A 27,322-nucleotide genomic window follows, 5' to 3' on the forward strand; every position below is an offset into this window, starting at 1 on the left:
TATCAATGCAGTGCAGTGAGACTGTCCATAAAACCCCTTCCTCTGTCACAGGGCTTAAAATAAGTCGCTTTAATCCCTGAACTGTGCATGGGAGAGCAGGAATAGGTGCTGTTGTTTATGGTCTGTGAACAGACACGGGGTGAGATTGGGACCAGCAACACTTTTCCCCTCTGGATAATAAAGTTCTGCACATGAAGGGAAATCGGAGCATTAATATAGAACCTTTTCTTTAAGCTTCAGGGCTGCATTATGCATCCACATCTTGGGCCCAATAAAATGAATGGATCCTTTTAGTTTTCCTACTGTTAGGGGTTTAAAACAGGCAAAGTCTTCTGTTTTTTTCCGCTGCAATTTAATCTAATTTTAATATTCCCCAGATAATAGTGAAATAACCAGTTCTGTCCGATTCTGCCTTAGATAAAAGCATCAGCATGTTTGGAACATAAACCTTATTTTACCTTTTGTTGAGCTGCCCAATTTAGTAAGAGCAATTCAGTGCTACATCTTAAATGTAGTATGACTTAGAACACTGGAAGCTGCCTGGAATGTGAAAAAAGGGAATAATTTATATTTAATTGGTCTAAACCTACCTTTCCTAGGTCAATAAGAAGAGGAAAATCAGCAGCATTAATCAAGATAAAATTATCAGCTGATTAATCAGTGTTCTAATTACTGCATAGTTCTTTCCCTTTTCAGTTTTAATTACTAAACTTCATTGTCTTTTCCATATGGCCATCATGCATTCACCATACACTTTTTCTCCTGGTGAGATCATTAATATAAAAAATGTACATTCAAGACATTACTGAAGATATAAGAAATTGCTACTGCCTACTAAGAAATTACCATGGAAGCTGCAAATCAGCCATAGGTTACACAGAAAAAGTCTAATAAATCTACTAACACTTAAGAAAATAGATACAGTAGAAATGCAATTATGATTATCAAATCAACCTTTGTCCTAAAGTGAGTTTTACCAGTCTTATTTCATCAAATCTGTCTCTTGGTTGAGTCAGAAACCAATCACAATCTGATTTAAATTGGCAAAATTCAGGGGAGACCCCTTAAATTCACAGGGTTATCACAGACCACACAAATACTCTCTTAACATATTATCTTTAGCAGAATATTCCTTCTTGCTAAGGCCCAGACCCTCAAAGGTATTTAGGGACTTCACTGTCAATATAGTTCAGTAGATAGCAGATATCTGAATATCTTCCAAGGATTTAAGCCCAAATAAATAAATAAATCTGTCATGTATTATATTGGCAGAAATATCTGGACTTATTTATTCTCTGTGTGAGTCACAAGGAGACGAGGAGCCGGGCAGTGACCGTGAACGTTGTCTTGGAGTAAGGAAGGGGTTAGAGAAGGCAGAGCTGGGTTAACATCTCATAACCATGTCAGGCTGTAATCTCTCTTGCAGATGCCTCCCTAGATAAGTCAGGAACTTAAAAGACAATGAACAGAATGTCTTCCTGGAATTTCTGGAAGGTACACTGGTTAGTAGGTCAGCACTAACTGGAGTGAGGTGAGGAGCTCGGTGTTCCCTGCGGAGAGCCGGTGCCTCGTCGGTGAGAGCACCCAGTTCTGTACGCTTGGCAAACACACAACAGGCTCTTGCACCATTTTAATCCTCTGATTAATGCCTTCAAGCAATTCCACTGCCTCTGCTTTCTCTACCTGTTATCACTCAGTGAGGGAGGGCATGAAAAGTGGCCTGTGTGCAGCGAGTCTCGTGCACGAGCTGGTGTCGGATTTTGGAGCTTTGTGTGGCTGGGCTGTGTGGTGTTGGAGCAGTAGAAGCTTCCTGAACATCCCCTGCCTCTGCCTTGAGCTCCCAACAGCAACATCTCAAAGGTTTCTAGGAAACATGGGGACTTGTGTTTTATGGCATCCCAATTCCCTAAGTATTTGTTGTCTTCTTGATCAGAGTGTGTTCAGTGAGCACATGTACTGCGTCAATACAGAGTCTCTCAGGGGGTGGTTTAGCCCACAGGTAACTCAGGAGACTGGACAAGTTGAATTGCCTCTGAGAAATAAAATGTTAATTGAGTAGCATATTGTGAGAGGGGTTGTGGGCAAGGGAAGAACCAGTCCCATGATCCAAAGGCTGTTCCAGCCCCACAACTTTTGCTTTTGCCCACCTGGCAGGTTCTGTCTGGTCTGCAAGGTCTCTGCCTTGGGAGCATTGTATCCTTCAAAATGCTCTCCATCCATGATGTAAATGGTGGAAATTCAGTATTTTCCTCATCCATGATGTAAATGGTGGATTTCCACCATCCAGCTCCCAACAGTCTCCTCATTTTAAAAACATTTCTGTGTCCTTGCCTGTGTCATTTAAAAACCAGGTTTTCCTGAGAAGTAGTAGTCACACCAGTTATTTAGTTAACTGATTAGTAATTGAAGGCCTAGTTTGGAAATTGTACAAGTTTCCTATGAATATTCATAAAAAATAATTAGCTTGGCTTCTGATTTAGAACCCAACAACAGTTCACTATTTTTTTTTTGATAGATGAGTTAATTACATGCCGAGGTCTAGTTGCTGGGGTTTCTTTCCTATATGGTGATTGACTAACTGCTGCTGGTGACAATAATCCCAGGCTGGGGAGGCTTTTTTTTTTTATGTGTGTTTTGCTTTGGGCTGAGGGTTTTTTGTTTGTGTGTGTGTCTTTCACAATGTTGCTCTGCAGCTGGAGGTGGCACATCGCCACCACCCTGCCAACAACGGCGGTGCCCTCATGCAAAGTCCCCTCGCTGGTGGACCCGCTCTGGCTTGTTTTCTTCCCCAAAGCCCTCGGAAATGAGGGGTTTGGGAGAGGGTTGTGATTGTGAGAGACAGATCCCCGCAGGACTTTAATTAAAATTCACAATGTAGTAAAATCTCTGCTGCCCCAAAGCAACACTTACAAGGGGACCAAGGAGGCTGCCTGTCCCTCCAGAGCCGGGATGGGGCAGCTGGCCCTGCTTTGCCTGCGGTAGGGAAGAGAAGCGGGAAGACATTGGAATGGGCTGCCCAGGGAGTGGTGGAGTCACCACCCCGGGAGGTGTTTAAGGAAAACCTGGACGTGGCACTCAGTGGTGACAAGGTGGTGTTGGGTCACAGGTTGGACTCGAGGATCTCAGAGGTCTTTTCCGACCTGATTTGATCCTATGATTCTCTGAAGCCCAGCCAATTCCCGCCTTTGGGAGTCGCACACCCGCCGGCCCAAGGGCAAGGCCAGCGAGAGCCACCGTCCCAGCGGGTCCCTGATGGATGCCAGGGCAGGGAATGCGGGGAGGGCAGAGCCGCCGAACCCGCAGCGCCGCCGCATCCCGGCCGCGGAGCAACGCTGCCATCTAGTGCCACCCTCGCCCTCCCCATCCCTTTCCATCCATCCCTCTCCTCCTTTCTTTCTCTCTCTCCTCATTTTTTTTTTCTCCTTTTTTTTTTTTTTTTCCTCTAAAAGGTTTTTATCCCGTCAAGGCAAAAACCGGCTCTTGGAAAACAACCAACTCGGTTGGAACTCGGAGATAATAATCAGTTTCTCTGGGCTTGTGAAATTGGCTCATTAAGCGTGCTTTTTAACAGAAAATATTGGAAGCGATTAAGTCTGCTTTACTGAGTGGGCATGAAATGGCCAACCTTCGGCCACCCACAGCTCCTGGGGGCCTGGCGCCGTTTGATGCATGCGGCGTAATGTCTTTACTTGAAGTGCTGTTTATTCATCACCTGCTTATTTATCTCTTTGCATTTGGCAGCCACATCGATCAATGTTAAACTGTCACGCAAGGTTATTTTTCTTTTACATAACAGCGCGGGCCGAAGGTAGTGGCGTATTAAAAGTAATAACTTTCCTAACTCGGAGCTCTGAGATGACAGCGCCGGTCGTAGCCGAGCGCGTCACGGCCGGGAATTCGGGGGGGGGAGATTAAAAAAGGGGGAAAGATGTTAAAGAAGTTAAAAAAAACCAGGTGATGTCAGTTAAGAATTAATGTTCTCCCAAGGTCAGAGGCTGGAAGGCGGCATTCCCGGTGCTGCTGTAGCTGTGTGTGTTGGGAATGTGCCTAGTCAAGGCTCTCCACCACCCAGCAAAGCCACCTCCGACTCATTGGAGGTAACTTTAGGCCTTAACACCCCTCATAAACCCATGGGGAGACCATTCCACACGTGCTGATCAACACCCAACCTGATTTATCCCGTGGTGCTTGGGAATGGGTCGATCCATCCCAATGTTTGGATCCAGAGGCTCATGTCCGCATCCTCCTCACAAGCGGCACTGCCGTGGTTGTTCAAATTCACCTGGAAGTCAGGCCATGGACACGGAAAACTCCAGTTGAATATACAGGGAGGGGTACAGCCATCAACAACCATGCCCAGCCCTCTGAAAAACAGCAAAAAAAGTCAATGTGGGAGTAAGTCTTTTCGTTCTGCTTTCCCTCACCCTCACACCCCCCTTTTCTTTTTTTGGTTCTAGTATTCTGTTGCTTTTAAACACTGCCCAGCTTTGATAGACTTCCTGTCTTGGCACAGGGCCAGGCAAAGCTTTCTCTGTACAAACAGGTTTTCTTTTTATTTTCAGTCCAGCCTAAAAATGCCTACAGATAGAAGAATGTCAGATCTTTTTAGTGTTGAATTTCAAAGCGGTCCTTAGAATTCTTTCCTCCCCTTGATCTCCTCTTTGGATTGCAGCTTGGACTCGCTCCCTGTTTCTAAATATACACCGTGGACAGTGGCTTTCTAATAAAATGCTTTGATAGGCTTGTGTACATGGCACTGAAGCACTGGGCCGTGGTGGACGTTGTGTTTGTGCTGCCATGAGGCACCACCTCCCTCCCTCCCACTGCTGCTCCTGGTGCTGCCAAGGCACCCTGGCTGCAAAGCGTGAATGGAGACGTGGAAACGCCGCAGGAAGCGAGGCCACGGGATGCACTTGCACTTCATGCAGATGGCATCTTGCTTTCTGGATTTCTCGTTGAGCCTGGTCTATCTTTGGATCTGTTAATTCATGTATTCATTCCTGCTCTTGGCCAGGCGCTTCTGCTTTATCTCCCAAAGTGCAAACCTGGAAGGAAGAGAGGGAGGGGGGAGCTTGTCCATTAAAAAAAGCAGCACCTCCACGTGTCTGTGCTCCTGGATCAATATTTGCATCAAAGTGGTTTAAATGTATGTGGCTCGAGGGCTGTCCATTCTTTCAACCTGACCTGCAGCATTGATTAGGGCTGGTAGAAGGAAGGGAAAAGAGCAAATCCAGTAAGATAAAATTAAAAAAAGCCAGGAATGTCACTGTGACTCCTGAGAAAGAAGCACTTAAAGTGCTCCCATCATTTGTGTGACCTCAGCAATCCCCTGAGTTAGACACTGCCCCTCTTCACCACCCACATGTGGCAGTTGGGGTTCATTTGATCGTGTTTCTGAGCATAACAAAGAATATTTCAGATTTTATCTGAACTGAGGTGAAACTGCCCACTTTGGGATTTATGAATTATCTCTGGTCTGGATAAAACATTCACACTGATTTTGTTTAATTACTCCTTCGCTTTCTGCTTGTAAATCCTAATTCATGGAAGGCACAGAGAAAGAGTTTGTGATGGGGATAAAAATTAACTTTTACGTGTTTTCTTCCTCCATTATGACTGCAAGGCCTTCCCTGCCCTCCCCTGGACATTACACGTGCAGGGAGTTCGAGGCACGAGGAGATTCTTATCTCTTATTCTTAAAGCACAATTAAAGCAAAGCTGTGGGACTGACCCTTGAATTTTCCTCAAGGAAACGTTTTGCTCCTTCTGTTGTTTTTCCTGAAGTATCTTTCCAATTCATTTTGAAGTGATAGAGATTGAAATCAATGAGGGAGAGGTTGCTTGGTGAAGTCTTGGCTTTATTTAAACAGACTTTGCCAGGTCCTGGGTTCCACTTGAAGACTTGCCTTTCTGTGCCTGCTGGGGTTGGATGGTGTCTTGTGGCAAGATCAAGGCTTACCTTTTTGGTTTTTTCCTTTTTTCCTTATTTTTTTAATGTATAGACTGGTTTGTTTACATTTCTGTTGCAGTGGCTAAATTTGGAAAGACAAGTTACAGTCTTGGATCTACGTTTCTTTCTCTTTGGTCTCAAATAGACTTTTGGTATTGAATTCTCTGGGTGTAGGATCAGCCTTTAAACTTTGACCTGCATGTGTGATTGCTTAGGCAACAGCTAATTTCCAAGCAGAAAAGATTTAAGATCAGCTTTTTTTTGAAATGACTGCAATTTTTGATAAAGAGAAACAGAAAAACACAATGACAGGACGTGGTATAATACATAAAACTGAGAGGGGAAAAAAATGACAGCTAAGAAATTTATCATGTAAACAAAGAAGTCCAGCCTATTGAATGGAATAAAAGTGAATAAATAGAATGATCTCTCCTCCATGCTCGGCAAGGACTCTGCTGGCAAAGCACTTAGCACCTACTCAGATTAAGCTGCATGAATACAACAGTATTAAGTTCGCCTCACAAAAGAGGACTTCCAGTATTAAGAGTGATCAAAGGATTTTAGCAAGGCAGGCTTGCCCACAACCATAAAGGTCCCCTAATAAAGTAGAACTGAGCAATTAATTTACTTGACAGAATGTCTGTGAGCAGTTTGTGATTTCCTCGTGTTTACTTGTTATCCAGCGTGACTTGGCCTTTTTGCCAATCGATCCCTTAGGATTCCATACCTGATATTTGAAATTTGGGCTGGGTTGGTTACAGCCAATTGGTCGTTTCAGAGGGAGAAGCACAGGATTAGCATGTCTAAGATATTTGTCCAAATGTTAACCCACTGTTGGCCCCATAAAGCTCTCCTGCAGCAGTTGGCATTTATTATCCGTTCCACTTGTCTCACTCCACGTGTCTGCCAGGCATAATTTAGGGCAGGAGCTGCCAGTAGCCCTGTCCTAAAACTAATATACAGCCACCCATAAAGCAGCTCTTTCCTGACCTGGCATTGGTACCTCCTATGTTGGCTGTCTTACAGGATTTTATTATCCCTAAGGATAATGGCTCCTGCAAAATGCTTCGGGATTTCATGGCTGTCATGGCAAACATGGGCTTGTAGCATGTGCTTTATGTATAAGGCAGATGGGCCCTCGTGGTTTGAGGGTTAGGGAGCAACAATGACAGTCCAGGGCACCTCTTCCTCCAGGCACCTGGCTGGTGTCACTCTGAGCCTTTAGGTGCTGGTGGCTGTCGTGATGCCAGGAAGGCTTCAGGTGTATCTTGAAGTTTAAAATATATTTTCTGGTTGTACTATATTATCAGCAGCCCAGAGAGATGCAGGGATGGGGCCCACTGGAGATACCAAGGCATTAATATTTACAGAAAATACTGGTTCGGAGGTATTTTCATCTGAAGGCAAACGTGGTCGCTCTGCAGCATTTTTAATTCATGTTATTTGGCCACGCACAGCGGGTGTGAGCACTTCTGTGCAAGAATGCACAGCAAGGAGGCTGCAGGCATAATAACCTCCATCATTTCATGCACTCTAGTTCACCAAAGTTCTTTTCTGAGGCAAAAGTATCAGCTTTCCTTAAAGCAGTGCTTTGCTCTCAGGAACTCAGCTTTTAAAGGAAGTCTTGCTAATATCCCCCCATGTCCCTCCTATTTTCTCTCCCTTCTCCTCCCCGAATTCTTCCCTCTCTGACAGTCACATGGCAAGTGTAACATTTAGTTCTGCCCACCAGGCAAGAAGTTGGGGATTTGCTGCTGCAGTTTGTCCCGTGGAGTAAGTTTTAGGGTAAATGTTTCTGTGCTCAAACAGAGGTTCTGGAGAGCAAAGAGAACACGTAAGGGTAGAACCATTGCAATGAATTCACGTTGATTTTTCAAGAGGCCGTGTTTTCAGTCACCTACCTTAGAACACCTCCTGTAATCAGGTCACTTATGTAACATGGCTGTGGGTTTCTAATGTTAGACAGGCAGTTTGCTAACCCTGGCTCTGCTCCATTCCCATGCAAAGGTGAGGTTGCCTCGTGCGTGACGTTCTCCAGCGCCGTGTTCTAACGAGTCCCTGGCTCTTGAGCAATGGCTCTGTCCCACTTACAGTGCTAATTCAGCTCCCAGAGCTGTCATTTACATTTCCTTAAAGGACGTCTAATTTTTAATTAAACAATTAAAGGGAGGAACATTTTTATCTTCCCAAGAAATCTGGCCCCTGCCTTTGGTCTAAGCGAGTGGGAAACTCCGTGCTCAGCAGTGATGATGTTTGAGAAATATAATAAGAATAGGGAATTGAATTATAAAGTTTCATTACAAAGAATGCCCACTAAAAGTATCAGTTTAGAGGGTCTCTATTTCTGAGTCAACATGTTATCTGGACCTGTGGACTTTGTATTCGGCCACTACTGATTGCATGGACAAACAAATTAAAATTAGCTGACATCATTTGGTGACATAAATGAGAAGGGAAAAACCATCAACAGTTAAGGACACGTTGCAGAAAAGTCCTGATCTCTCTTCTTGTCACTCAGTTTGCCTTTATGTACTGTGGGTGCATCTAAATAACTGAGATACTGGAATATTTTCTCCTGTTGGTAAGGGTTCAGCTCTACAGACGGTTCCTGAACACCCCAAATTAAAACTGAAGCTCTTTGTGGAGCCCTAAACGGGCTGGTTTTACTCATGGCACTCCTTCCTCAGCCCTGGAGATGTGGTTAATGCCCAGCCTAAGGCCTTAAAAAGGGCACAATGGCCTGGGACTTCACAATTTAAATTTTCTATGACTTTTGAGACTTTAATTTGGCAGCAGGATGAGGAACTCCATGTAGCTCTTTGCTTTTGGGCAAACTGTTACCTGTAGGTAAGGTGCAGCACTTCTGTTCTTGCACAGGAGCTGAAAGGGAACCTTAAATGCTGGCTTTGCACTTCAGTGGGTATTTGCTAATGCAGAGCAACGCTGGGCAAAAGCAGTCAAGCACAGGAATAATTCAGGGGTTTTTACTCCTATTTAAACAATTCTTAATTGGAGCTGAGAACAGGCAACATATGAAAAGATGTGTCTGATGATTCTGAACCCCTTCAAGTGCTCCTTTCACCTCTGCTTCCACTAAACCCATACTTGTATTGAATATTCTTTGTCACGGAGCAGTAGAAGGCAATTTCCTTTCTCTTTTTGTATTTGTTAAACATAATTCTTGTTGACTGTGTTTCAGTTGTGTGCTTGCATTGAAAGTGGGACGAGAGTCCTTAAGAAGCTAAAAATAGCCCATATAATGATCTCAATAGGAGGGAGATTTTCAAATTGAGGAGAAAAAAGTGGAGGGAATTAAGATGTCAAATGCTGTAAGGCCATGTTAATAGTCACTCTGTGTGCTCTGGAAAAACAAGTATCCTAAATTCTCTGAAAAAAACCTGAAAATGTACCTCAGCAAGGCCTCACTCCGCTGTTCTAACCTCCTTACAGTTGTGTTGTATTCAGCCCTTTTAGAACATACTAAATTGACTTTAAATCAATTTAGGGAGGAATATAGAGAAATAATATTTAAAATGGGAATTTTCAAAAGAACGTGTAAGAATTTGGGAACCCTGATTCTTTTGGGAATAGATGCATATCATCATCTTCACATGCCTAAATTACATGCCCTTAGGCTATGAATGTCAAATGCACCTTTATCTTCCAGCACTGTGGTACATAAATAAAGATGTTTCTGTAGCAATTTTAATTTCAGGAGAAGGACAAATACAGCCTGAATATGATCAAAGTGCTGCAGATATCAGAGTGATGCCTGTTATCTGAGAGGGGGGTTAGGATGGAAATTAGCTGGTTGGTCCCCAGCTTTGCAGTGAAAAACACCCCCCCGTGTAACAAGTCCCCATTGACCTTACCAGTGCTTTTGATGCCATTGGACTTCCAGCCCCGGGAAAATTATTGGCAATATTTCCCAACTCCTGGATGTCCAGAAAAGTTTGTGAAATTATCCGTCATCCGCGCCGTGGCGTGCTGGATGGAGCCGGATGGAGCCGGGGCTGGCACTCTGCTGGAGCCATTTGTAACAGCAAAAGGAGTCAAGCAAAGGGATATTTTGGCACAGGCTGTTCTTTGGACTGTTCTTTGTAGTAATGATTGATGATGCCACTAGAGACATGATGCCAGGAATATTTATTAAATTTTGAACATCTGGCAAGCTCTTTAACCTGAGCAGATTGAAGGCCTCCCCAGCACTGAAGGAGAAGGTTATATGTGAGCTCCTCTGCGCAGGTGGTTGTGCTTTTGTTGCACACACTATCAGAGACCCCTAGTTCACGACCAACAAATCTGCTGTGGCAGCCAAAGGCTGCAGATTTATGGTCAGTCAGAAGAAAAGCAAGGTTATGCACTAGTCCAGAGCTGGAAAAGCATCTGCAAGACACAGCCCCAACATCAGAATATTACTGTGGGTAATGGAGTTCATTTATTCTTTAAGAGACCATCAGATGTCTAAGAAATCAGATGTGGAATTAAAAATACATGTTTTGCATGTGAGATTGCATCCTAAGTTGACACCTGGTGTCCCACAGAACACTAGCCTTGGTGTTTATTTTGCTGTAGTAATTTCCACATTAGTGTGGGGCTGTGAAACACGGACAAGTCATTGCTGGCACATCAAAGAGCTGGAAAAATTCCATCCCCAGCACCTTCGAGCTATTATGCATATCAAGTTGTAGGATAAGAATCACAAATAACAAGATTTTGCAAAGAGATTGCACAAACAGTATTGAGGCAATTATTATTATAATAGCATTATTTTGCTGGACTGGACATGTCCTCTGTATTTGGGACACAAAACTCCCACAGTAGATGTTGCACAGTAAACTTTCGACAGGCAGCAGATCAGAAATCAGGGAAAAGGAGAGGCACTTGTCGAGGAAAAAAATCACTCCCTGGTTGCCACACAGATGCCATCATTTGGGAATCTCAGCATCAGCCATTAACGTGGAATATGACAGTGTCGAGTGAGACATGTTGGTCAATGGAGCTGAAAAATAATTCACAACTCCAAAGTTGTGAATAACTTTGCCCTTGTTGAACATCTGTGATTAAATCCCAGTCTCTTTATGTGTGGCTGTGCTGAATTCAGTCCCGAAATAAACCCAGTCATTGCTGAGGAACACTCGGGCATCGTTGTCTCCGTGTCCAACGGATGGTGACGTTGCACTTGAGGAAACCAGCGGGGAGAGGAATGTTAGAGCCAGCACTGGGTGCTGGGGATGCTCCTCTCTGCCCAGCCCCTGGGATTCCAGGCACTCCAGGATTCAGGCAGGTGGGGCTCTGCTAATGGAGTGGGAATCAGCAGAGAGGGAATTGGGCCGAAAGACAAGCAACTCTCATGTAGTGCTGAAGAAGCTCCACAGCAGCCAAAAGGAGAAGGCACAGGCTCAGCTTCCATTCTGGAAACATTGCAGGTGGTCAGGGCTGGCTCCAGGAGGGGGCATTTCCCTTTCCACAGCTCTCTGAGGAGGTTCAGAGGGAATGGAGAGCTGCTGTCACCAACCCCTGGGTTATCCCAGAGCAAAGCACATGGGGGCTGGAGGCTTTGGAACATGGAAGTTCCCTGTGGATCAGGATTTCTTTTCATTTCCCCTGTTTCAGAGACCCCTGCAAGAGTCTCACTCTGCACAGGCCTCCTCCCCAGCAAACAAAGGCACCAATGTTCAGGGGTGCTGTTCCCTCCTGCCTCCTTAATATGCAAGCTCCTAATAAAAAGGAGATTGGAGGGAAGGAAATAATCAGATCAACTGCTGTCATTTACATCATTTACATTTAATTGCTGCCTTTGCCATTTCAGCACCTAACACTGAAATGTGCTCGGGGCACTCAGAGAAACCCAGTTTGGTTCAGTGGCTGTTCTTTAAACAGGACTTATTCCCATCCCAACACAAGATGGAAGGTGCTCCCAAGCAGAAGGAAGAGCACAAAGCACATCTCAGATTTTAGGACGTGTGGGTAATAAATGTAAACGAACCAATTAGAATATATTGTTTGCTGGGATGGAGCTTCAAAACCCGGGGTGGTTGTACACAACCTGTAGGAGATGAAGTGGAAGCAGTTCAGTGTGTGTAAAATTGATAGGCAGTTTTTATCTTGCTATCCTTTTTATCTGGAGCATCTGAAACTCAGTAAATATATTCACTTGCCCTACTTTTGAGAGTAATTTTTCATCACATTTTCAGTAATTGGATATCACGTATTTTACGGTCCCACTCTGTGTTGTTGGAATAGCCAAAAAAGGAATAAAATGATAAATTGAATTACTTTAGGTTGGGCAGTTTTTATGGGAAAGTAAGATAGGCTGGGTGCCTTAGGTGTAATCCTCTGGACCACGTTTGAAAACTTTCAGGGCAGTAAAAATCCCAATCACTGGCGTGCAGTATTTCATCTCTGAAACAAGATATTGTTTACTGAAAGGAGAAAAAAAAATCAACAGTGTTTTAGTGTAAAACCTGTCTAGATTTTTAATGAAATATTGGAAGGAGGAAATACTTTTGTCCTGGCAAGACCTCAAGAGTGCTTTTCTTAATTTCTCAGTCTATTTAGTTCTCTTATCTAAAGTATGTAAAAGGGATTTTGTATTTCAGTTATGAAAATGTGCATATTTTATGCTACAAAAGAGAACCCTTTTTTTTTTTCCCCTTTCTTTCCTTTTTTTTTCTTTCCTCTTTTGGTAAATATTCTTTCAGAAGAAACACAATCGATGTAGTCAGAGCTAACAAGCAGATGGATGTATTTGAATGCCATTATCTTATGTACAATGATATTATCTCTTTCATGAAAAATTCAGCAGTTTGGGCTGCTTTAGTCAAGGAGAAGGAGGAAGTAGGGAAGAAAAAATAGTGAGAAAAACATGATCAGACTTGGAATCCCTGAGGGGGTCACATTGCATCATTTAGCAGCAGAATAACCAATGCAGAAGGAGCAAAGTTGGTGGAGTTGCTGTCTGCTCTCCTTATGGCGTTCTTGGCTCCGAGCTCTCTCCAAGCCCTGCAGCTGTAGGTGGGCAGCTCTTGGGCCTGCTAAAGCATCACACCATGACATTTTTATCATCAGTCTAGGAGAAGAAAATAAATTTGCTAACAGAATATAGTTGGCAGGCTAATACTGCCTTGTCACATTCCAGACATCTCCAGGTCTGGCCTGAGCCAGAGGAAACAAGGACGAGGGCCAAGAAGTTCATGATGGACATGTTGTAGAAAGAACAGAAATGCATTCAAAGGGGGAGAGGCTTCTCTGTAGTAGAAACTGGGTATTCCTGGTGATTTCAGACCTGGGAGTACTTGCACCTATGGAATACTTACCACCTGGGGGGTGGAAGGCTCTGTTTCTGTAAAAGCTATTCTTAATCCTCTCTGATGGCTGCAAAACATTTTACTCCTTTAATTGAAAAAAACCCTAATGAAACAAAACCAGAATTAAAATTCCCAGTGGAGAGCCATACCCTGCTCTCAGGTACCTGCTGGATCCAGTACCTCCAGCAGCTGATCCAAACCACTTGTACGCAAAGGATTAGGCTTTGCTCCCTCTGGGAATGGTGTGTGGGAATGATTCCCACTGCTGCTATCTGGTGCTTGTGGCATTTTGTGCTGCACAAACCTTTATCTGTGTGACTTCCCCGGCGGTGGTCGAACGTGCAGAGTAGTGAAGGTGGGAGTGTCACCACACAGTTTGCGGGGAAGAGCTGGCTGGAGAAATTGAAAGTTCTCCCCAGGCAACTCTAGAGTTGAAGCATGTCAAGAATGGATGTTCCACCCCACAGTTTGCAGCAGGAAAGGCTGTGGTGTGGCCACTCGGCTGGGCCACTGGCTGTGCCAAATGTTTGGCAGAACAGAGGAATAAAGGCCAAAATGGGGAATTTCTTACGGACACATTGAGGGGCGACAGAGGAGTTGCTGATCAGTCTCACTCCCTAATTTACAGTGTGAGATGATTCCCATCAGAAGAGAGACTGGTAAATGAAATGTATTTTTACTTGCCTGTCCAGCCCAGTGGTGTTCCTGAGTCATGGGCTCTGTACTCCGGAAGGATCCTGTTCCAGAGGGTCCCTCCTGTACAGGGCATATCCAGCCTCTGGTAGTGCTGAATTCACCTTTGCTTGTGCTAAAGACAAGGAAAATTCAGGGAAATGAATAACTGAAAAAAGGCATTATGCAAACAGTGCAACTTCTTTGGGGTTCTGGATGTGTCACAGGATGTCTTAATGATGAATGTTTGTGAAAATTATTGTCATAAGTGACCAGGTAGATTGACTGAGCTTCCCGGAGCTCAGGGCATGGGAAGAGATGTGTAAACCCAAATTAGACCTTCAGAAGTCCTTGCCCAACCCTTGGTGTTTATACCCTCTCCTGCTGCCTTTTTCACTGTGATTTGTCATATAAAAATAAGATTTACTTTAGTGTAAGGTCTTGAATGTCACTGGGATGTTCTGATTAACTAAATGGTTTATCTGTGTTTGAATTTTATTTAAAACAGTACCTCAGGCTTAAGTATAAAGGTTTTCTTAGCCAACCTTAAAATTATTGTGTCTAATCAGGATTTTTTTTTTCCCCCAAAATGCTGAGTTACTCAATTCCTGTACCACATCCCTTTAGAAAAATAAAACTGTTAGTTAGGAAAATATTCAGGTCATTCCTATAAAAATAACGTCCATTTTTTTTACTTTTTGATGAAATGGGTTTTTTTGAAAGTGCTGGCATTTGGTGGGCTGAAAGAAAAAGTAGGACTGAAAAAATATTTAATCTAAGTTGTAAAGGAGCTTGGAACCACACCACAAGCATCATAATTAACTTTAATAATTATAAATGTAAATGCAGACAAGCCACAAGGTTTTAATGGTGTGCCACATGCTTCTGCTAATTATTTTAGAGTTTGGACACATTCAGTGCCAGCTAATTATAAACCCTGCTATGGAAATCATCTGTTTATATTAGACTTATTGATCTCTAGTGTTTAAGCAATATGAAAAGGGAAATCTACAGTGCTGTACCATCTGCTTTGTATTCCTAATTGCTTTTAAAGAATCAAATATAGAAATAGTCAGCTTTTTATACGTTGGGCTTCAAACTCATTCAAGAAACACGGTTTGCAAATCTGAGCGAGCGAGGAAAAGATGGAGCATCACTAATTCCTCTCTTCCCCTCCAACTTTTCCCATCCTTGGGTCTCTGCAGTTCCCTGACCTCAAACACGGCAGGACAAACCCTGTGTCTCCCACAAGTCCCACACGTTGGTCAGGCCAGCTGAGAAGTTGTGCAGTTTATCATTTACATCTTTTAATTGCACATTTTCTTTTACTCCTTGCCATCAAACGCGCCTTATGGCCGGGAACATTCCTTGTTATTCCACCTAATGGATACACAAGAAGAGGGGAAGGGGAATTAATGTTCAAACTAACGATCACCTCCTCTGGGAAGTGCTTGGCTTTATGGCAGATTAAGCCTATCGGGCTGCATGATGGGCATTTGCTTGGGGGGGAGGATTCAGACTTTGATACAGTTCTTTCTCTTTCCTTTTTTTTTTTTTTTTTCAGAAGTACCACTATTATGTATTTCTGCTATTTCACAGCCATTTCTTTGTAAAATTGCTGATTTTCATGCCGTATAAAATAACTGTTGTCAGTGCTTTAACTGCTCGCAGTGTCACCTGGGCTGGGATAGGCTCTTTGTTACATATTTACTGTTCTGTGAGCCTTTGTTGTGGTTCAACCCTGCAGGCAGCAAACACCTCGCAGCCACTCCCTCCCTGCCTCCTTTCAGTGGGACGGGGGAGACAATCAGGAAAAAAAAAGGAGTAAAATTTGTGGGTTGAGATAAACACGATTTAATAGGACAGAAAAGGAAGGGGGAAAAATATACAAAGCAAGTGATGTGCAATGGAATTGCTCATCACCCACTGAGAGATGCCCAGGCAGTTCCAGAGCAATGGCCCCTGCCCAGCTTTCCACACAGTTCCCCCCAGTTTATCCATTGCTCACACTGTCCTGTGGTTTGGAATATCCCTTGGCCAGGTCGGGGCAGCTCCCTCCCGGCTCCTTGTGCAGCTCCTCACTGGCAGAGCACAGGGAACTCAACAGTCCTTGATTTAAGGTTCAATGTTTTTCTCATCCTAAATCCAAACCACAGCACTGCACCAGCCCCCAGAAAGAAAATTACTTCAATCCCAGCAAAACCCTTTCTTTTGATAAAGTTGGAGGGTTTTTAGAATTTTTTTCTTTTCTGAAGTCAGAAATTTCCTTGTTCTAAAATTAGAAATTCTAACGTGACCTAATTGATTTGTTCCCCCAAGGCGAGGTGTCTCCTTATGGGGTTCAGCACTCGTTTAGTGGGGTGTTGCTTTTGGAGGAACCCTGCAGAGGACACAGGAAGGAGAGTGAAGCTGCAGCAGGGTGTCTGGGGTGAGCTGTCACTCCCCTGTAAGTTTTGAAGCCCGGGATGTTGTGATAATTTGCACAGGACAGGAGTGTGCCCTAAGAATGCCCAGCTCTTTGACAAATGGAGGATCTGGGCCAGATCCCCGGCTCGTGTGAGTTGTGGCGGCTCGTTGCAATCCGTGGAGCGGTGCCAGGCGGCACCAGCTGGAGTCTGGCAATGGCCGCCTCAAATTAAACAAGTTAATGCACTTGACTGCTGCACTTAAGGGGTCCTGAACCGCGGCTGCTCCGCCCCGGGGGGAGCCGCTCACACAACTCCCCGCCTCTCCCAGCTCTGCGAGGTGTCAGTGCTTAGGGTGGGGCACGGTCCTTAAAAACACACCTAAGAGCTGCTGGGTGTGCCATCACCCACTTTTAAAACATTTTATTCCTCTGTTTCTTGTGTTTGTTGAGTTGCTCTGCTTAGCCTGGCACTTGGAAACAAAAGTCTGCCACTTATGGCTTTGTGCTTATCCTTTCCCAGGGCCCTGAACAGCCTCATTTGAATCTCTCTGTGTGTACATTAGTAGTGCAGGATTCCATTATTATCGGGGTTTATTGTAATTAGGGCTCCTACTTTTCTGCAATTCAGCAGGGAAAGAAGTGCAGCTTCGGGTTTCCAGTTTTAAAATTCAGGCTTCTTCCCAAAAGTGAGGTACCAAGCAAAGAAGCACCACTGGGATAGGCTTTTGAATGACCTTTCTAGTAAATCTCACATTTATAGTGAACAGTGTAATTTGGAAGCTTTCAGAGAGCTCTCCCAGCTCCTGGTCTGTTTTTCAGAGAATGACCACCTTTTTATCCGTCAGCATAAACAGTGACAGTGAGAAGAACCACTGCCCATGGAGCATCATCCACGTGTTCTCCTGGTGATGGGGAGCAAGTAACAGTGTGGCAGGATGGGTTTCCCTTGGTGGCAGGTGGTACAGGGCACGCTGGGACAATATGGGGTTTGGACTGGCAGCTTGCAGTGGGCCAGAGCCTCTGATTCTATGTGGAGAGGAAAATATCTCAGTTATCTAGAAGGTTTTTATCTTGTAATCCTATTCCTAGTGAATCCACCAGCACTGCACCTTCCCTAGGGAAAAGCCAGGGCTCCAGTGGAGACCATGTGGGACTGGCACAAGCATCTTCCTTTCTGAGGATGGACACAAGAAACATTACTGGTTTTTTCTACTCACAGACACCAAATATAATTATTATGACCGACTCTTGTTCAAGTCCCCTCTTGGAAATCATCACTGGAGTCTGTGATGATCTGTCTACATGTAGTGTTTAACTTCTCCGGAATGTAAATGTTACACCTCTCCTGCAGTACTTCCAGAGGGCTCTCCTGGTGCCATTAGCATTTTAACATTATTATTAAGGACTGGATTACTCACTTTGTACCTTCGGATGGCGAGGAAAATGAAAGTGAAATGTCAGATGCAATTAGGAGAGATGCCACCTCCCGTATTCCCTGGGCTCCTTTGTTTGTCGCCTTTCCACATGACTCCTGTTGGGAATAAACCTGCAGTAGTCCTCAATGAAGTTATCAGGGATGAGGCTTGTGCTGTAAGCACAGCTTTGCTGTGGTCTGGATTACTCAGGGCTTTTGAAGATCATGGAAGGCACCTATCATTGCATCCAAAAGGGTCTGTGAGCAGAAAAGAAGCAGCAAATTAATTCCAGTTTTATCAGATAAGGAAAAAACAATTCTAACCTTTCAATAGCCTTCAGCTATAGCTCAAGGTACTGTGATGTTAAATGGTTTAGTCTTAAGTTGCCAGAGGTGGGGATTATTGCTATTGCAGAGGCAACATTTGATGGCAAAAGTTGGAGGTGGAAGTGGTGGTTTTTTGAGGCTGCTCTTGTCTGGGCAAAAGGAATTTGCTCTACGGCCTGAGATGGCAGCTTTGCACTTGGGTTACACGAGTCCTCACCCCCTCAGCCAGCTCACAGGCGTCCCATGGATAACCTGGAATGGGAGATTGCTGCCTAAAAACTCTGCTAGGATCGTGGTGGGACCACAAGCCGGGATGGCTTCGACCGTGTTGTAACTCCAAGGCTGTGTCACCCCCCGGGGCGAGGATACGGCTTTGGGCCGGGATGTCTCCATCTGCCTGCACCTGACTGTCGTATTCTCCTCAGGGCAAACAGACAGCCTTTCATGTAGAGACTGCCATAAAAGCAGTAAAACCTCCAATTTTTGGCAAGCAGAAGCTGTTTAAACTAAACTAAACTGCTGTAAACCAATAATTTTAAGGAGTAAACCAGTGCTAACCTGCGTGGCGAGTTGGAGCTGACACACGGCGAAATGGCAAAGGTATTAAACTCCCCTAAGAGAAGGGTTAGAACAGGAACTTCAGTGACCCTCCAGTACAGTGGGGCTTCCGTGGGACTGTAATTAGGGTTATTGCCATGAAGTCAGGCATATAAATGTTAACATTCCGCTCATTAAAACAGCTTTTTTCCGAGAATTAAGGATTCTGCATTTTACATTCATAAAGTGAATAATATAAACTTAACTTGCGGTTTCTTTGATTGTGTGTTGGAAAGAGTTAAAATTCTCTATGTAGATCGCTGTAGTTTTATTATGTAAGATGACCTTAGGAACTGTCATCCCCCTTGAATTTATACAAAGAATTCAAAGTAAAGGTTTTCTAGGTTACACTTCTTTTTTCAACCCTTTGTCCTGTCAGCTCAGTCCTAGATATCTTCATCTGCCGACATGCCCAGATGTGCAATGAATGTTGATTTGAGCTGGCCCCTCAACCCCTCCCTGCTGGTGTCATTAAAACCAGGGAGGTAGCTGCTCCCCTGGCATCTTTGGCAAGGCTTGGCTTTACACTGCGGACTAAATTATTGATGAAGAGCACTTCTGTCGCAGTGTGTTTTACCCACCTTTAAATGAAACAGTGCGGATAGAGCTGTCATTGCCTCCTCACTCCCTGCAACTTCTACATGACATTTATGATGTGGTTCAGATTGCACTGAAGCAATTAATTTCCAGTAGAGCCTGCACTCAGAATGAAGTTCCCTGACAATTACCAAGGGCTGCGTTTGCAGGGAGCACACCACACAGCCATTGATACAGTATACAAAAGAAAACATCACAATATACTGCCAAGGTTTGTTGGTCTTTTTTTTCCCCCTGAATCTGATGCTTAGTGCCTGAACACCCTTTTCACACCACTGCCTTTTCTTAACGATGTGGATTCAGCCTGGTGTTCAGCCCCATGGTTGGGCCTGATCCTGCTGTGAGCTGAGTGCCCTTAGATCCTGCTACGATCAGTAGGACCCAAGTTTTGCCATCTGCTAAGACAACCTTACCAAAAATGCCTGTCATTTTTGGTGAGAGACAGCCAGCATCTTCACATCAGACATCTGTCTGCACCTGGAAGCGAATCTCGTTCTCTAATTCCACACTCAGCCATTAAAGTGGTGCTGGGGCTGTAGGAGCTCCTATTTTATATCTCTTCCAGGTGCTGTCTGAACACAAGGACACATTTTTCCGTGGAGAGGGTGTGCTCCTTGCTTAGGATTTGTGTAGGACAGAGAACAGAACGCATTTGGTTTAGGTACGTTGTTATTCTCACACTTAACGCTCTCCCTCAGACCTTAGGAGTGAGTTTGCCACATGATCCGTCTCCCAGTCTGTGATGAGGAAGATTTTTGTCCAGGCTTGGGATTTATAACCTATTTGTTGCAGAAGGGAACAGGGACCTGGGGACAGGACTCGACCTTCTGCTCCTCTTGCATTGGAGCCACCAGCTTCCAGAGTAGCTGCCAGAGATGGCCAGGAGTAGCCATGGTTTTGTAATTCAGCTGGAGCACAGTCAGCTCTGCTGACAGCACTGTCAAACCAACATGGGGTGAGAATTCCAACTGGCACCTCTGCATCAGGCTGATGGGCACTTTAGGAATGCACAGACAAAAATACAGACAGCCTATTGATGGATAAACTAATGTGTGGACTTGTACTTACATGCTCAGGCTCAGAGGTGACTATTCTGACAACTGAAGCGTTTTGACACAAGTACTTATTAAGAAAATGTGTGAACCAGTTTGGAGGAAATGGAATGTGTCTTTACCCAGACCATGAAAAAATCTGCTGGAGATTTGGAAAGACTACTGTGTCTTGCCTTTCCTACAGTTCTGGTACTCCTGCAGTACCTCAGGGATTGGCAGGATCAGAAGGTGACCTGTGAAATGTGGTCTAATGTGGTTTGGCCCAGGGGATGCTCTGGTGTGAGCACTAAGTTCAGCAGAGGTGGATGGATTTAGGAATATCTCTTTAAGCATCTCCTTTAAAATTGTAACTGTCCTGCACTTGCCTGTGATTTTTTCCCAAATACATGATATTTGAATTTCCTTTGAGGAAGAGGCACTGGAAATAAATCAAGTGAAGGGATATTTTCCCCATGGCACAATTAGCTAGAATGAAACTAGAAGTTCTCAAAAAACACCCAATGCCTCTGCCCTCCAAACCTGATTTAGACTAGGATTCAGTGGCAGAGCACCTGAAATATTTTGAGGGAAAAGCTGCCTTCCTTCTCCTAACAAGGAAGCTCTTTCCCTGCTGCTTATCTCAGTTTTGTGGGGAGCTAAAATGTGTGTGTAACTCAGAAGTTCCTGTGTCTTCAAGCTGCCTTAAAATATCTCTTTAGGATCTACCAGAGATCAGAGGAACTAATGTTGAAATTGTTGGAGCCTGAATAAGATCCTATAAAAAGGGAGTAGGGAATTCACTTGCTCCTCGTGTTTGAGTTTCCCCTCGTGCTGCAGTTGGGGTGAGGCACAAAGGCTTGTGGGAAACATTGCAGGATCATGTCAGAGAATGAGGGATGCTCATCCAGGAATTTTAGGAGAGCAAGCAACCTTTAAGGAGCCTTTCAGAACTCCTGTAGATATTTATCACGAGAGTGAGACACGAGGAAAGTCTTCTAACTAAACCATTCACCTTGAAGCATTTTGCCACTTTTGCAAGCTGGGGTTGTAATGCAAGCCTGATACACATTTTTCATGTGAGCACACCACTCGTCAATCGGCATTTTGAAACCCCAGTGTCTGTATTTGGCAATCTAAACAAAATTGCTTTATTTTCAGAGGTTTAGGAACTGTGAGGGATAAGGTATGGAGGGAAGGAGTCACCAAGTGTGTGAAGAAATAGCATAACAGCTCCAGGTTTTTTAATGGAACAGCTTAAAATTTCTTATTGTGTGAAAGTTAATATATTTAAATACATATGAGCAAATTCCCTTGTCTCCTGGAGTTAGGACATGACTGTGCTCTGTAGTAGCACTTTTCTGCTGGTGCTGCAAATGTGCTTTGTACCCCAGTTAAAGAATGTAGGTACAAAGCAGAGAATTAGACCTTGGTATGTAAAACAGGGAGATGATGCAAAGTAATTTGAGTAGGAAATCCTGGGACATTAGTGATGCTCCAAGTGCAAATGTTAGTATGGATTTAACTGCAGAGCTGCTGCTGGGGCCTGGGTAATGTTATTTTAAGGTTAATTTGGAAGCCTCGCTCGGGGTTTTGGCTGCCTCACAGCCACTGTCATTAGTGGAGCCGCATGGGTGGGTTCCAAGGCCCTGCTCTGAAAACCTCCCTCTCCACACTTGTTTATGTACATGGAAATAAATGAGCAAATAGCCCGTCCTTTGAAGAGACGGTGCTGTGTATAATAACAAGGGGATGTTTTAATCCAGTCAGCTGTACTCCCACAAGGCAGCCAAGGAGCTTCAGATGTGAGTTCTGAACCTTCCCTTAATGACAGATTTCTTTGGTCAGAAGCAAGTCAAGCTCTCCCTTTGTCATCCTGGCTTATTTTTCAGTCTTGCTGTCTTTCCACGAGACAGCAGTGAGAGATTGCTATGAAACTAATTAATGTCTGACAGGCAGATCGAACCAAATATCCAAAGGATTCACAGGATAGTTCAGCCCCCTTTACAAAACAGAATGCCACGAGGCAAGGAACATAGAGATGACATTATTATACTAACAAATAGCTGAGGGAATTTTCTTGCTCGTTTTAACCAAATTAGACAATTTAAGACAATTATGGTTAAACTCCCCTCCCACCCTGCAGCTCAGTTACCTTGATGTGTTGGTGGTTGTAAAGAGATACATATGAAATATTACCTAAGAGGGGAGCTGTGTGCTTTAGTGGACCTCTATTGTCTCTCAGAGTGCGACCACAAGGGAGAAATAAGGGTCATGTGTCATATATGCATAGCCAAAGTATAGAAGATTTATGACTTAGTGAATATGTAGATAGGCTGGTGTTCTTGACCAAGCTGGGGAAGCTGTCCTTGAGCGTGGCTCAGGTTTTACGGTTTGAAAAAAAAAAAAAATACTTCAAAGCAAAAAAGAGACAAACAATTATACACACGGAGTCTTGGAACACTTGGGCAGTGTTCTCTGCAATCACAAAAATAATGACTGCTCATCCCGGTCTCTGGGGGGAAAAATTTCCATATTTTTGCTTTCGAGGCACTTTCAAAGCCATTTACTGCCATAATTCATACACCGCTGGATTAAGAACCATATGCCTCTTAAAATCAGCAAGAGGCTCCGCAGCGGATCTGCTGATTTAAGGGAAAAGGCAAAAATAAAAATAAAATAGGCAGATTGAGACCTACTTTTACTTCAAAGGATATAACAATACCAGTTTGGAAGTCCACTCATTAAGAAATAGTTCCTAATTAATTGGGTAGAGCGACAACAAAAAATATCAAGCCTCAGTATGTTGACCACTGCATTTGATTTTATACTTGTTGTAGTCTCTTGTGGTCACCAGTTACCTGTAATTGTTGGCTGTACATTAAACACAAGTTGCATCCAGAGGCTTAAGCAGGGTTCATGGATCAGGAGAGGAACATTTAATCTGTAAAACAGATCCCTGGGATGGTCCTGTGACATTCCCTGTGAGCGGTCACAGTTTGCTACATGAGATTACAGTGTGAGGCAAACTCCCTGCGCTTTGCAGCAGGACATGCACTGATTTCACTGCTCTGAGTTAAAACACTTCTCACTGGCATTATTACTACCAGCATGTCTTTTGGATTATCTAGTCTGTTGTCTGGAAGTTCGTGTCTTTTGGGATCTGTGCTGGATTCTCTGTAGTGCAGCTGATGACCACCCTCACACTCCGGTGTCCCCCCATCTGTATATACACACCCACCACCCCTGTAGCCACAAGGGAAACTTTTCAAATAACAGGCTCTGAATGATTGTAAAAGTGACAGCCTGAGTCTGCAAACAGCCTGAAAAAATTGTGCAAAAGGTTTCTGTGAAGGCCAATGGAACTTCCAAAGATGGAACTGCCAAACGCAGCCGTAATCTTCCACAGACAGTGGTTACTGCAGATGTTTAGCCCATGGAGCCGTAATTCCTGTGCCTGGCCAGGAGCTGGGGAAAGGTGCGTTGGCACAAAAAATTAGTAAAACTTTCAGACTCTTGAACTAAATTTGAAATTATTCATCCCTGGAAGTGTCCAAGGCCAGGCTGGATGGGGCTTAGAGCAACCTGGTCTAGTGGAAGGTGTCCCTGCCCAGGGGCAGGGGGTTGGAACGAGATGAACTTTAGGGTCTCTTCCAACCCAGACCATTCTATGATTCTGTGATTGATTCTATGATTTCTAATTTTTTCTGCAAAGGGAGACGGAAAGAAGATGTGTTCCTTCATCATCTTGATTGCTTTTTCTATTTAAAACCAACTGGCCCAATGGTAAAATCATTCCCAGCAGATAGTATGACATTAAAATAAAATCTGCATTAATGCAGAGAACACGGGTGCATTTGTATCTTCTTGGCTAAATTGTAGTTATTACCTTTTCCTAAACTTGTGGCTGATGTTTCTGCAACAGGTTTCTTTGGGTTGATTATTTGCTGCACCAAGGCACTCTTAAAGACAGGTTTGCTCCTGCTTAACTTAGACCTCTCTGATGCTTAGACCCAATTCTTCCTGGACAAGGTCAGGATGGCTAGACACAGAAATCAAAAGGCACATTCCCCTTCCCTTTGTGCTGGTTTTGTTCCTGGTAGGAAATGGGGAGCGGGGAATATGAGAACATGTTGGGAGTTGTGCTGGCTGTGTCACTCTAGTAAGGCTGGGGTTTGGGACAACACAGGAACTTCTTTACCTGAGTATTTTGCAGAAAGAACCTCGCTCATATCCCTCTTTAGTTTTAGTGCCTGCGTAGCAGCTCTTGGGGAACATTTGTGAGAGGCTGCATTGATTTCTCATGTCTCAGGAGGCCCCAGCTGGAGCCTTTCATCCTGTTTGGGCCAGTAACTCAGAAAAGATTTGGATCACTAGGACACAGTTTAGAGGAGAACAAGGAGAATAATCAGAACCCCAGAAAATGTGGCCCACAAAGACTAAAAGAAATGGGTTACTGAGCCTGAGGCACTGATGTCTGCAAGCAAAACTCTTCTTATCATATATATATATAAGTGCTCTCCCTGTCCGTGCTGGACAAAGCAGTGGGACTGAACTGAGACTAGCAAGGTCCAGGCTGGATTTTAGCAAGATCCAGGAGGTTACAGCATCACTGCAGTCTCTTTTACTGTGTCCTGCTTGCAAGTGGGTACAGGAACCTGGTAGAAAGAATGTAATTTATTTTCAAAGGGAAAATGTTCTTTATGTCTCAGGGTCTTCTCCTGCAGTGTGTTTCTGGATCTCCCCATGCAGGTCCTGAAACAGCTCCTGTTACAGTATATTGTATTGTTCCTTCGTGGAAATGAAGAATTCCCTACTTCCCCTCCTTTTCCTGGACAGATGCTACCAGTAGGTGGGAAACCTCACTCCAAAATGCTTGGTTTGAGTAAAGGCTGTTTGTTTTCTGGGAGTTTTGTAGGCACCAATAAGTTCAAAAGCATCTAGAAAAGAGAGATTCCAGGGATCTGGGAGGCAGGACTTGCCTGCTGTTAATATATATCATGCCCCAACATGGATTCATAAGTGCTGTACCTGTCACAGGGCTGTGAGTGTTTACAGAGCAAATGATGGACCCCTGCAACAAACTGATATTTTTTTTTCATTTTTTTCTCTTTTTTCCACCCCTTTTTTTTCTTCCCCTGGACCAACAGGAGATCATGGCCTAAGTACTCTGTTTTCCTGTGTTTCAGCCTTTCAGAAACAAATAGAAGAGGGTCAAAGTGTGTTGTGTGTCAGCACGTTTGAGGGTTGCTCTACAAATGTGTTTGCTGAGAAAATTTAGCGCAGAAAATTACCCCCCCCCTTTTTTTTAATAAAGAAAAGAAATCTGACCTAAACCTCCAATTGCTTCCCTTCCCTTTGACAGACATATAGGACATCCGAGGGTATTGACTGAACAAGCCCCCCAAACACATGCCTCAGAATTCACTTTTTCCTCCTCTTGGAAAGAGCAAACAACCCCGTCTGCAATAATGTAAATTTTACTTTCATTAGGACTGTACTCCCCTGAGCTAATTACATTTCAGACACAAAGCCTGTCAACTTCCCTGCTCTGTGGTGATAAAGGAACCTGCTGGGTAAAATAGCCACCACTCATGTGTCATTTCAGGAAATATCCAGCCAATTGTGGGAGAGAGTCCTTGTTTTTGTGTTGAAGTAAAGAACCACAACAGGAAAACTCTGGTAGTTATAGTGGCTACAATGATCAATGTGATTGGACAACATGGTTTAAAATTAATCATAGTCTTTGTTTAAGGAACCTGTCTGGTTTTGCCTTGCGTGTCCTTTTTTGTATTTATTGAGAATACTGACTGAAATTGAGACCCTTTCCTCTGGGATTTAAGGTTGCATGTTTTCCTCTGCTGGAGCTATTCCAGGGGAGTGCTACAAGAGCAGCTTAATTTCCTCCTAGGAGATGTCCTGGAGGTTATCACCCTGACCAGCCTAACCAGCTGTCCAAGCAGCAAACCCCATTCCATCAGTCCTGCACTTTAGTGCTCGTGTAGCCACTTTACTTTGAGATCCTTTTTAACTAAGCCACCGAATTTTTTTTCCCCCTCTTTTTTTTTGTTTTTAGTTAAACAAATAAGAGCACTCCCAGGTTTGGCTTTGCCAGCTGAAGTGTGAGGGTTCCAGGGAGCGGGGGGTGGTACCAGCCCAAAGCAGGGGTGAAGCAGCATCTTTCCCTGCACGGCCCTTTCCATAACAAGCTTCTGTGTGGGACATAAAGGCGCTTCCCTGGGTGGGTTTAGAGGCCCAGCTGACAGGTGCTGACTTGTTCAGCTGCTGAGCCTTGATTGCATTTGATTGTGTGCCCATAACCTGAGCAGATTCCAGAAAGTAGGCACATTCTGCTCGTGGCAAGTTGCTCCTGCCATACATCACGGCTTTGGTGTGCAGTGCTGGGGGAAGGAGTGAACCCCAGGGAGTGGGAAGGAGGTTTGGAGAGGACTGTGGGACAGGACATGCTGTTCTTTGGGTCGGTTTTAGTGCTGTAATTTGGAGGAGGTGCCCAGCCCCAAGGCATTGTAGCTTCTGTCTGGCTCAACACCTGGACATGGGGCTGGGGAGCTGCAGAGATGGCTTGGGGGGCTGTCTGAAACAGAGGGAAAGGCTGGGAGGGGAGAGGGAGTGGGAGGAGAGGGGTGAGGAATTCTTATTTAGCTGCCCTCAGCCCACGAGCCCCAGCTCCTTAGGAAGAGGACTGCTGTGCTCAAGCAGAGGCTGATGTGAATGGCCCTCTCTGAGCAGCTGTCCCGCCCTGAGTTATTAAACACCCCACCCTCCTCATTTTAGCAGCACTAAGCATGGTCAGGGAGCTCAAGCTCTACTCTGATTGTTCAATTTAAACCCTTGTCGATGTCTTCAGACCTTCAGATTTCATCACACCGCTGATAACCTCATGTCCAACAACTTCATAAAACTTAGGTAAATGTGCAAGTATCCTGTCAAGCAGTGCTTGGTTGAACACTTTTTTCCTTAAATGGTTGTTCTGAACTTGGTATTTTGAGAGGAAATGGT

This window comes from Manacus vitellinus, unplaced genomic scaffold (assembly GCF_001715985.3).
Source record: "Manacus vitellinus isolate BGI_N305 unplaced genomic scaffold, ASM171598v3 scaffold_38_pilon, whole genome shotgun sequence".
Lineage (NCBI taxonomy): Eukaryota > Metazoa > Chordata > Aves > Passeriformes > Pipridae > Manacus > Manacus vitellinus.